This window comes from Procambarus clarkii, chromosome 19, assembly GCF_040958095.1.
Source record: "Procambarus clarkii isolate CNS0578487 chromosome 19, FALCON_Pclarkii_2.0, whole genome shotgun sequence".
Taxonomy (NCBI): Eukaryota; Metazoa; Arthropoda; class Malacostraca; order Decapoda; family Cambaridae; genus Procambarus; species Procambarus clarkii.
Genome location: NC_091168.1, coordinates 37,490,780 through 37,502,152, shown reverse-complemented (window position 1 = coordinate 37,502,152; position 11,373 = coordinate 37,490,780).

Genomic DNA, 11,373 nt, shown 5'->3' with positions numbered 1-11,373 from the left:
CCACGGTGATACTTTGTCTGGTCCAACTGCTTTAGTTGCATCTAGAGTTGTCAACTGTTTCATTACCTCCTCTGCTGTCACCTCTATATCTGATAGTCTTTCATCTAGGGTAACCCCTTCCAACAATGGGAGCTGCTCAGGCTCGGTAGTGAACACTCCATGGAAACTGGCATTCAGTGCCTCGCAGATTTCCTTGTCACTTTCAGTATATGCCCCCTCTGTCTTCCTTAGTCTTGTCACTTGGTCGTTCACCGACATTTTTCTTCTTATATGACTGTGTAGTAACTTAGGTTGTTTTTCCGCTTTGATTGCAATATCGTTCTCATAGTCCCTTTCCGATGTTCGTCTTATGTTAATGTAATCGTTCCTAGCTCTGTTGTATCTGCTTCTGTTGTCCTCTGTTCTTTGTCTTCTGTACGTCCTCCACTCCCGTCTGCTGGCCATTTTTGCTTCCTGACACTGTCTATTAAACCATGGGTTATTATATTCCTTCTTATTTTTTCCCTTTACCGTTGGTATAAATCTCTCTTCGGCCTCCTGGCATTTCTGTATGACTAGGTCCATCATATCTTGGACTGTTTTTCCTCTAATTTCTTCCTCCCACTGCACTTCACCCAGATAGTCCCTCATCCTCATATAGTCCCCTTTCCTGTAGTCAGCTCTCCTTTCCCAGATCTCTTGTCCCATGGTCATAAGTTTGAATTCCATCATGTAGTCAAAGACTAGGACACAATGGTCACTGGCCCCTAGAGGTATTTCATGCTCTAAATTCTCGATATCTTCTACGTTCTGGGTGAAAATCAGGTCTAATAGGCTCGGTGCATCTCCTCCTCTTTCCCTTGTGTCTTCCTTCACATGTTGTGTCAGGAAATTCCTGTCTATAACATCTACTAATTTTGCTCCCCACGTTTCGTCCCCTCCATGGGGATTCCTTGATTCCCAATTTATCTCTACATGATTTAGGTCCCCCATGATCAGCAGCTTCGCTCTCATTCTGTGGGCTAGTGTTGCTGCCTTCTGCAGTTCATCTATGTATGCCTTGTTGTTGTCATCAAACTCCTGCCTGGGTCTTCTACTGTTTGGTGGGGGATTGTAGATTACCAAGATCACAATCTTCCTCCCATCTACTGTCAGAGTTCCATGTATGAAGCTTGTGCACTCATTGGTAACTCGATTTCCCAGGTCTTCAAACTTCCATTTCCGCTTTATTAGGAGTGCTACTCCCCCTCCCTGTCTCTGTGTCCTCTCTTTTCGTATCACCTGGTACCCTTCAGGAAAGATTGCATCTGAGATCATGTCATTAATTTTAGTTTCCACAATTGCAACTATGTCAGGATCTGCTTCACTCACTCTTTCTTTTATCTCTTCTGCTTTATTAGATACCCCATCAGCATTGGTGTACCAAACCTTGAGATTCTTCATGGAAACTCTTGTACCAGAGTTCTCCCTTTCTCTGGGGGTCTGGGGGGATCTGGGGGATGTCTGGGGGTGACTGGGGGCAGAGGGGATCCGGGGGATCTGGGGGGTGTCTGGGCGATGACTGGGGGCGGGGAGGGTCCGGGGGATGTCCGGGGGGATCCGGGGGGTGTCTGGGGGGTCCGGGGGGTGTATGGGGGGTGAAAGAGTTCAGGAGGGGTGCTTGGGGGGCTACTGGGGGCTGGGCTTCTAAGAAGGTAGGTAGGAGGGTCTGGGGTAGGGCCTGGGTAGGTAGGTCTGGAGTAGGAAGGGCATACTGGGTCTGAAGATTGGGGAGGGCATAGAGGGGTTGGGAGATAGCGTAAGGTTGGGAGACAGATAGAGGTTGAGGGGTTGGGAGGGGGAAGGATAGAGGGGGTGGGGGGGACCTCCCACCTCCCTCGCAAGGGTGGGGGGTCACATGGAAGGAGAGGGGATGAGGAGGGGTGAGGGCAGGGTAGGCTTTGGGTGTTGAGGGGATGAGGTCTGGGTGGGTTCTTGGGGTTGAGGGGATGAGGTCTGGATGGGTTTTGGGGGTTGAGGGGATGAGAGCTGGGTGGGTTTTGGGGGTTGAGGGGATGAGGGTTGGACGGGTTTTGGGGGTTGAGGTGATGAGGGGGTCCTTGGAATGTGGGATGAATTTGACTCCAGTGGGGTCAGAGGGGTCAAGGAATGTGCTGGGGAGATAAGCAGGGGCGGCTGATTTGGGGAAGGGGTGACCTGAGAAGCACTTGTGAGCTGGTTAGCATGGGGTGGATTAGCACTGGGGTGTGTAGCTGCGCTCAAATGGGAAGAGTCGTATTGTTGTTTGCATGCTCTGTGGGCGATCTGTTCCTCCTTCGTCATGAATTTGTCAATAAATACGTTGTAGTAATTTTCGCTACCTCTGAGTAGGTGTTTGTGATGCAGTATGTAATCCACTGCCTCTTCGTTAGTGAACTGTACCAGGACAGGTCGTTCTGTTGTGTGTGTGTGTGTGTGTGTGTGTGTGTGTGTGTGTGTGTGTGTGTGTGTGTGTGTGTGTACTCACCTATTTGTGCTTGCAGGATCGAGCATTGACTCTTGGATCCCGCCTTTCCAGCTATCGGTTGTTTACAGCAATGACTCCTGTCCCATTTCCCTATCATACCTAGTTTTAAAAGTATGAATAGTATTTGCTTCCACAACCTGTTCCCCAAGTGCATTCCATTTTTCCACTACTCTCACGCTAAAAGAAAACTTCCTAACATCTCTCTGACTCATCTGAGTTTCCAGTTTCCACCCATGTCCCCTCGTTCTGTTATTATTACGTGTGAACATTTCATCTATTTCCACTTTGTTAATTCCCCTGAGTATTTTATATGTCCCTATCATATCTCCTCTCTCCCTTCTTTTCTCTAGTGTCGTAAGGTTCAGTTCCTTCAGCCGCTCTTCATATCCCATCCCTCGTAACTCTGGGACAAGCCTCGTCGCAAACCTCTGAACCTTCTCCAGTTTCTTTATGTGTTTCTTCAGGTGGGGGCTCCATTATGGCGCGGCATACTCTAAGACTGGTCTCACGTAGGCAGTGTAAAGCGCCCTAAAAGCCTCCTCATTTAGATTTCTGAATGAAGTTCTAATTTTCGCCAGTGTAGAGTACGCTGCTGTCGTTATCCTATTTATATGTGCCTCAGGAGTTAGATTAGGTGTCACATCCACTCCCAGGTCTCTTTCTCGAATCGTTACAGGTAGGCTGTTCCCCTTCATTGTGTACTGTCCCTTTGGTCTCCTGTCACCTGATCCCATTTCCATAACTTTACATTTACTGGTGTTAAACTCCAGTAGCCATTTCCCTGACCATCTCTGCAGCCTGTTTAAGTCCTCTTGGAGGATCCTACAATCCTCGTCTGTCACAACTCTTCTCATTAATTTTGCGTCATCCGCAAACATTGACATGTATGATTCCACTCCTGTAAACATATCATTTACGTAAATTAGAAAGAGGATTGGCCCAGCACCGATCCTTGAGGTACTCCACTTGTTACTGTTCGCCAGTCCGACTTCTCGCCCCCTTACCATTACCCTCTGGCTCCTTCCTGTTAGGTAGTTCTTCACCCATACTAAGGCCTTTCCGCTTACTCCTGCCTGCCTCTCAAGTTTGTATAGCAGTCTCATGTGCGGTACTGTATCAAAGGCCTTTTGGCAGTCAAGAAATGTGTGTGTGTGTGTGTGTGTTGGTGTGTGTGTGTGTGTGTATGTGTGTGTGTCCATAGAGCTCCTCTTATCAAAGCACGGACACAACCATCACCTATAGCTCTCTACAACTATTAAAACTATAATGACTTTCAGACAGCGCCAACAGCAGAGCTTAAACTACTGGAACTAGCTGACGCTACTCGACCACCACTCGAGACTTCCTCGAGACTTTCACTTGGTTATAATCGATGAAGGCAGTTGGATTAACCCGCGGCACGCCTGGACGACCAGTGCGGGCTTGGCCAATCCCCAGGGCCTCTCATTAAGAACTACGCAAGCACCCAGCGAGGGCCGGAAGAAGAGGCTCCCATATGTTGTAATGGGGACGAGGGGAAGGCAGAGCTCACCAGACAAGCAGATATGCAGACATACAGCAGACAGTCATACTTTCAGACTGACAGACAGACACGCAAAGTTGACATACAAAGCGGCTAAGCTGACTTACAAGCTGACAGACGAGCGGACAGACAAGCAGAGAAAGCTTACAGACAAGCAGACAGAGAGACACAAAACCAAATACGACAGCGTAAACGTCCATGAGAAGGGAGGATAGATTACGGAAATAAACTGTGAGATGGTGTGGCCGTAGTGAGGCTCCCTGGTGTGGCCGAAGTGAGGCTCCCTGGTGTGGCTGTCTACCCCCCCCCCCCAGGCTACTGGAGATGTGGCACACCTCTTAGACCAGCACCCAGACCAGCTCGTAGACCAGCTCGTAGACCAGCACCCAGACCAGCTCGTAGACCAGCTCGTAGACCAGCACCCAGACCAGCTCGTAGACCAGCTCGTTGACCAGCTCGTAGACCAGCTCGTAGACCATTTCGTAGACCAGCTCGTAGATCAAGTCTTAGCTAGACCAGCTCAGGGACCAGCCCCTAGACTAGTTCTTAAATCATATCGTACACCTGCTCTTAGACCAGCCCCCAGAGCAGATCGTAGACCAGATCGTAGACCGAATCATCGTACAGTAGACCACATGACAGGAAGGCACTGAAGGAGCCCAGTAGGAGTAGTGTCTGTCACTCGACCTAACCCCTGTGTTCTGTAATTCAAGACTTGTACTCATGATCACACTCTCAAAACCCATTTCGAGTGCCATGGAAGGCTGTAATCATTAGGCAGTTAACGAAGCATAGTTTATCATGAAACTTGCTGCCAAGATCCAGAGACAAAATTTAGGATGTGTTTGTGTAATATTTTATTTTTTTGAGGAAGAAAAATACAGTTGAAAAAACAGGTATTTGAGCTGTTCACAAATGCCCTAAACTCCATACAAGGTACAGGAGTGTTCCAGATGCAGCTGTATTCAGGTGGTTGGTGGAGCACTGAACACTATCTCACCAGCTCTTTAATAGTAATAATAATAATAATAATAATAATAATAATAATAATAATAATAATAATAATAATAATAATAATAATAATATTAATTAATAATAAAAATTTTGTATTCCAAAGAATGTGAGTACAAAGAACATTAGAGTACTGTACCATTGTAGGAGTCATGAGCTAAACACACATATTAAGCCACCATCACGCTAGACGTATGAGGCAAAACTTTAAATAATATTGACACTACTATTTAATTAAGAAAGTGAGTGGGTACAAATCTTAATACTTAAAGAGAAGATGGCTAAGAAAATGAGATCAAGCAAAAATAGCAACTGTATACACAACAAAGGTGATACTTAAGGATGAGAGGCATAGTTCTAGTTTCCCTAAGTTGCTGTGAGCAAGATGTTGCAAGATGCAACACGCAATGCAACTGCTTGAGCAAGTTTCCCTGAGGATGGACCGTGCTCACCTGAGAGAGAGCTGAGACGTCGGTCACTTGGCCTTCGCGAACATAGCAATCAAGTTTAAACTTTTCTAACAAGATTAAGATTTTGTGTCAACGAGTAAGCTTTCCGCGGAATATCTGAAGCTTTCTTAGACGGCCAGTCTATGAACTGGCTAAGAAGCTGTGTATTGAAACAGTCAGTTATCATGTAAGTGCACAGTTCTTGAATCTATCGTTGATTATATGCAGTTAACAGTGTTACTAACTTTTCAAGACAAACATTTGTTTTGACAAAACAAAGTATAGCAAGACTAAGAGAAGATTCGAGAATGTGCGCCACCAGACTAGCCCCAGAACTGAGAGGTATGAGTTAAGAGGAAAGGCTGCGGGAGTTAAACGTCACGTCCCAGGAAGACAGAAGAATAAGGGGAGACATGATCACCACCCTCAAAATTCTCAGAGGAATTGATAGGCTGAACAAAGACAAACTCTTTACTACGGGTGGAACACGAACAAGGGGACACAGGTGGAAACTTAGTACACCAAGATGAGCCACAGGGATGTTAGAAAGACTTTCTTCAGTGTCAGAGTAGTTAACGGATGAAATGCTTTAAGCAGTGATGTGGTGGAGGCTGACTTCTTACACGTCTGTGGTAGAAAATAATAATAATAATAATAGTTTCAAATGCAGATGTGATAGAGCCCAATATACTCAGGAAACTGCCCACCGATTGATTGACAGTTGAGAGGCGGGACCAAAGAGCCAAAGCTCAACCCCCTCCAAGTTGTACTAGGTAAGTACAACTTGGTGAGAACTTGATTAGCAAAATGAATTTTAAGATTTAGTTTCTGAACCCATTATGTGCTCTGTAACCTTTTCCACCACCACCCACAAGATAGGGATGGGGTCCACTACCACCCACAGGATGGGTATGGGGTCCACTACCACCCACAGGATGGGTATGGGGTCCACTACCACCCACAGGATGGGTATAGGGTCCACTACCACCCACAAGATGGGTATGTGGGTCCACCACTGCTCACAGGATGGGTATGGGGTCCACTACCGCCCACAGGATGGGAATAGGGTCCACTACCACCCACAAGATGGGTATGTGGGTCCACCACTGCTCACAGGATGGGTATGGGGTCCACTACCGCCCACAGGATGGGTATGGGGTCCACTACCACCCACAAGATGGGTATGGGGGTCCACCACCGCCCACAGGATTGGGATGGGGTCTACTACTACTCACAGGATGGGTATGGAGTCCACTACCTCCCACAGGATGGGTATGAGGTCCACTACCACCCACAGAATGGGTATGGGGTCTACTACCACCCACAGGATGGGCATGGGGGTCCACCACCACCCACAGGATGGGTATGAGGTCCACTACTACCCACAGAATGGGTATGAGGGTCCACTACCACCCACAGAATGGGTATGGGGCCAACCACCACCCACAGGATGGGTGTGGGGCCAACCACTACCTACAGGATGGGTATGGGACCCAGTACCACCCACAGGACGGACATATAGCAAATGACCTAAGCAAATAAGCAAATATGAGAGTAGTCATGGCTTGTTGACTGACTTATCGCCTAACAACCAATACAAGGTTATTAAGGCCACCACAACACCCTACTGACCAGCAGGATTACTTTTCCTGGACATTATCTGGGACTGAAGCAACCTACCAGCGAATATATATAATATATATATATATATATATATATATATATATATATATATATATATATATATATATATATATATACATATAGGACCAATATAACCTACTGGTCCTCTAGGGAGGATGGGAAGCCTCGTAGGGAAAGGCAACAACGAATGACGTCATCATTATAACAATCACGGCAATTTGTATTATTACTGATGATGTTATTATTATAATTATAGCTGTCACTTCTTCAATTATTAATGTTAGAAAGGCTGTTTTGAACATTATTTAGGATCATTGAGTGTCTTGTTGGAGAGTTTATTTAAGGCCGGGGGGGGGGGGGTGGATAGGAACATAAGGGGAACGAACATTTCATAAGGCCTATTGGGCCATACGAGGCAGTTCTTATTGGTTCAAACGAGGCAGCTCCTATTGGTTCATACTAGGCAGCTCCTATTGGTCCATCCGAAGCAGCTCCTATTGGTCCAAACGAGGCAGCTCCTATTGGTTCATACTAGGCAGCTCCTGTTATTCCATACGAGGCAGCCTATTAGTCCATACGAGGCAGCGCCTATTAGTCCATACGAGGCAGCGCCTATTAGTCCATACGAGGCAGCGCCTATTAGTCCATATGAGGCAGCATCTGTATATATCCACCCAAACACATTCACATATATGTGCCTAACCTACGCTGGAAACAATCCAACGACCCCGCATCTATTATGCTATCCAGCAATTTTTAGTCACTTTACAAAAGCGACAAAGACCTCCCATATTCCCGAAACTGAACTTGAAATAAATTCACTAAGATATGAATACTCACAAAGGGATGAGGAAACTTTTCTCATCCCGTTCAGTACAACGTGTTCATATATATATATATATATATATATATATATATATATATATATATATATATATATATATATATATATATATATGTTATTCCATAACTCTCCAGACACAAAACAGAACGCTTTAAAAGAGACTAATGTCGTCTATGCCTTCAAATGCCCTCTTGGGGACTGTAAGCTCCAAAAAACCCAGTATATAGGCAAGACAACAACATCTCTTTCTAGGCGTTTAACGATGCATAAGCAACAGGGCTCCATTAAGGAACATATAATCTCTTCCCATAACCAAACCATCGCCAGAGAAATCCTAGTAAACAACACAGAAATCATCGATAGATACAGCGATAGCAGGCGGCTTGACGTTTGCGAGGCACTACACATCAAGAAGTCAACACCAGCAATCAACAGCCAATTATTGCACAACTATATTCTACCCACCTCAAGACTCCGCTCCAATATAGAAGCATCAAGAAATATGGACCAATAGGCTTTCTACAAACACTTCTATTCAATACCCATTGTTTCTGTTCTGTCTTGTGTTGATACTTTTAATACCCTATTAATATCCCCTCCTGTTCTGTCTTGTGTTAATGCCACATCACCCTTACCACCTCACTCAAATGTAGATATAAAATCAGAGATACGTTCTAATCAGTTGTGTATTTGTGAAGTCTTTAAATGTAATAAGTTTTACGAAACGCGCCCGTGTCGCGTCAGACTAGAAATAAAAATGAATTTTGGAGAAGTGATTTTTGATTTACCTCCAACAGTGAAGCGTAATGTACGAAAGATTGAGAAAATTCGTGTTAGAATTATTAATCTTACTTTTCGGTCATATTTAATAATATGTCTACAGGAAAGACTGCTACCAAAATATACTAATATATATATATATATATATATATATATATATATAAACACACACCACAATCAACATATTGCAGACGATAAGTCACAACAACGTGGCTGAAAAAATGGCGACCAAACCACTCTTTAGAAGACGAGGAGACGACGACGTCTCGGTCCGTCCGGGACCATTACCTTACCTTGAGGTTACCTTGAGGTGCTTCCGGGGCTTAACGTCCCCGCGGCCCGGTCGTCGACCAGGCCTCCTGGTTGCCGGACTGATCAACCAGGCTGTTGGACGCGGCTGCTCGCAGCCTGACGTACGAGTCACAGCCTGGTTGATCAGGTATCCTTTGGAGGTGCTTATCCAGTTCTCTCTTGAACACTGTGAGGGACCATTACCAACTCGACCACAACCAACCAATAACGGAGCATTCTGACTGACAAACATATACACGTCTTCCTATACACACGCAGTATGGTACCAGACGTACCATACTGCGTGTACCAGACGTACACGCAAATACTGGTATTAATGGGCGACGCTCTACGTCTGCACACAATGACGTCGGCCGGTTGGTACCGTCGGGATCGTCGGCCGGTGGGTACCATCAGGATCGTCGGCCGGTTGGTACCATCAGGATCGTCGGTCGGTTGGTACCGTCAAGATCGTCGGCTGGTTGGTACCGTCAGGATCGTCGGCCGGATGGTACCATCAGGATCGTCGGCCGGTTGGTACCATCAGGATCGTCGGTCGGTTGGTACCGTCAAGATCGTCGGCTGGTTGGTACCGTCGGGATCGTCGGCCGGTGGGTACCATCAGGATCGTCGGCCGGTTGGTACCATCAGGATCGTCGGTCGGTTGGTACCGTCAAGATCGTCAGCTGGTTGGTACCGTCAGGATCGTCGGCCGGTTGGTACCATCAGGATCGTCGGCCGGTTGGTACCGTCAGGATCGTCAGCCGGTTGGTACCGTCGGGATCGCCGGCCGATTGGTACCGTCGGGATCGTCGGCCGGTTGGTTCCATCAGGATCGTCGGTCGGTTGGTACCATCAGGATCGTCGGTCGGTTGGTACCATCAGGATCGTCGGCCGGTTGGTTCCATCAGGATCGTCGGTCGGTTGGTACCATCAGGATCGTCGGTCGGTTGGTACCGTCAGGATCGTCGGTCGGTTGGTTCCATCAGGATCGTCGGTCGGTTGGTACCATCAGGATCGTCGGCCGGTTGGTACCGTCAGGATCGTCGGTCGGTTGGTACCATCAGGATCGTCGGCCGGTTGGTACCATCAGGATCGTCGGCTGGTTGGTACCATCAGGATCGTCGGCCGATTGGTACCGTCAGGATCGTCGGTCAGTTGGTACCATCAGGATCGTCGGCCGATTGGTACCGTCGGGATCGTCGGCCGGTTGGTTCCATCAGGATCGTCGGTCGGTTGGTACCGTCAGGATCGTCGGCCGGTTGGTTCCATCAGGATCGTCGGTCGGTTGGTACCGTCATTATCGTCGGCCGGTTGGTACCGTCATTATCGTCGGCCGGTTGGTACCATCAGGATCGTCGGCCGGTTGGTACCGTCAGGATCGTCGGCCGGTTGGTACCGTCAGGATCGTCGGCCGGTTGGTACCGTCGGGATCGTCGGCCGGTTGGTACCGTCAGGATCGTCGGCCGGTTGGTACCATCGGGATCGTCGGCAGGTTGGTACCATCGGGATCGTCGGCAGGTTGGTACCATCGGGATCGTCGGCAGGTTGGTACCATCGGGATCGTCGGCAGGTTGGTACCATCGGGATCGTCGGCAGGTTGGTACCATCGGGATCGTCGGCAGGTTGGTACCATCGGGATCGTCGGCAGGTTGGTACCATCAGGATCGTCGGCTGATTCCTGGAGTTCCATTTGACCGTCAGGGAATTGGCGGAGGAATTCTGGGTCCTGGAACTGCTCCTTCAGTATGGTGAGGCCCGTGTGGGAGTTCATGGGGGGGGGGCGTGGACGTTCCTCCTCGTTCATGGGGGAGGCGTGGACGTTCCTCCACGTTCATGGGGGGGGCGTGGACGTTCCTCCTCGTTCATGGGGGAGGCGTGGACGTTCCTCCACGTTCATGGGGGCGACATGGACGTAACAGTTACAATGGAAGTAACTGCAAAGGGCCTATTAGCCCTTATTTCTTGATGCTTCTATATTCTACCCACTTCAAGACTCAGCACCAATATAGAAGCATCGAGAAATATGGGCCAATAGGTCCTTTGCAGTTACTTCCATTCTTCCCTTTAACTTACCCAATTTATACCCATTGTTTCGTGTTCTATCTTGTGTTGAAAGTTTTGTTCACCTCATCCAAAACTGTTGTAACATATCACCTCACCCAAATGCGGGTATATAAGATGAAAGCTGTTTAAATCATAGCCTAGTAGAACTCTGTTTAGTGTTTGCAGGTTATAGCTGTGTGTGTGTAAACTAAAGTCTTTGAAAATGCAATAAGTTATTACGAAACGCGTTCAAGTGTCGCGTCAGACTCGAAATAAAAATGAATTTTGAAGAATTGATTTT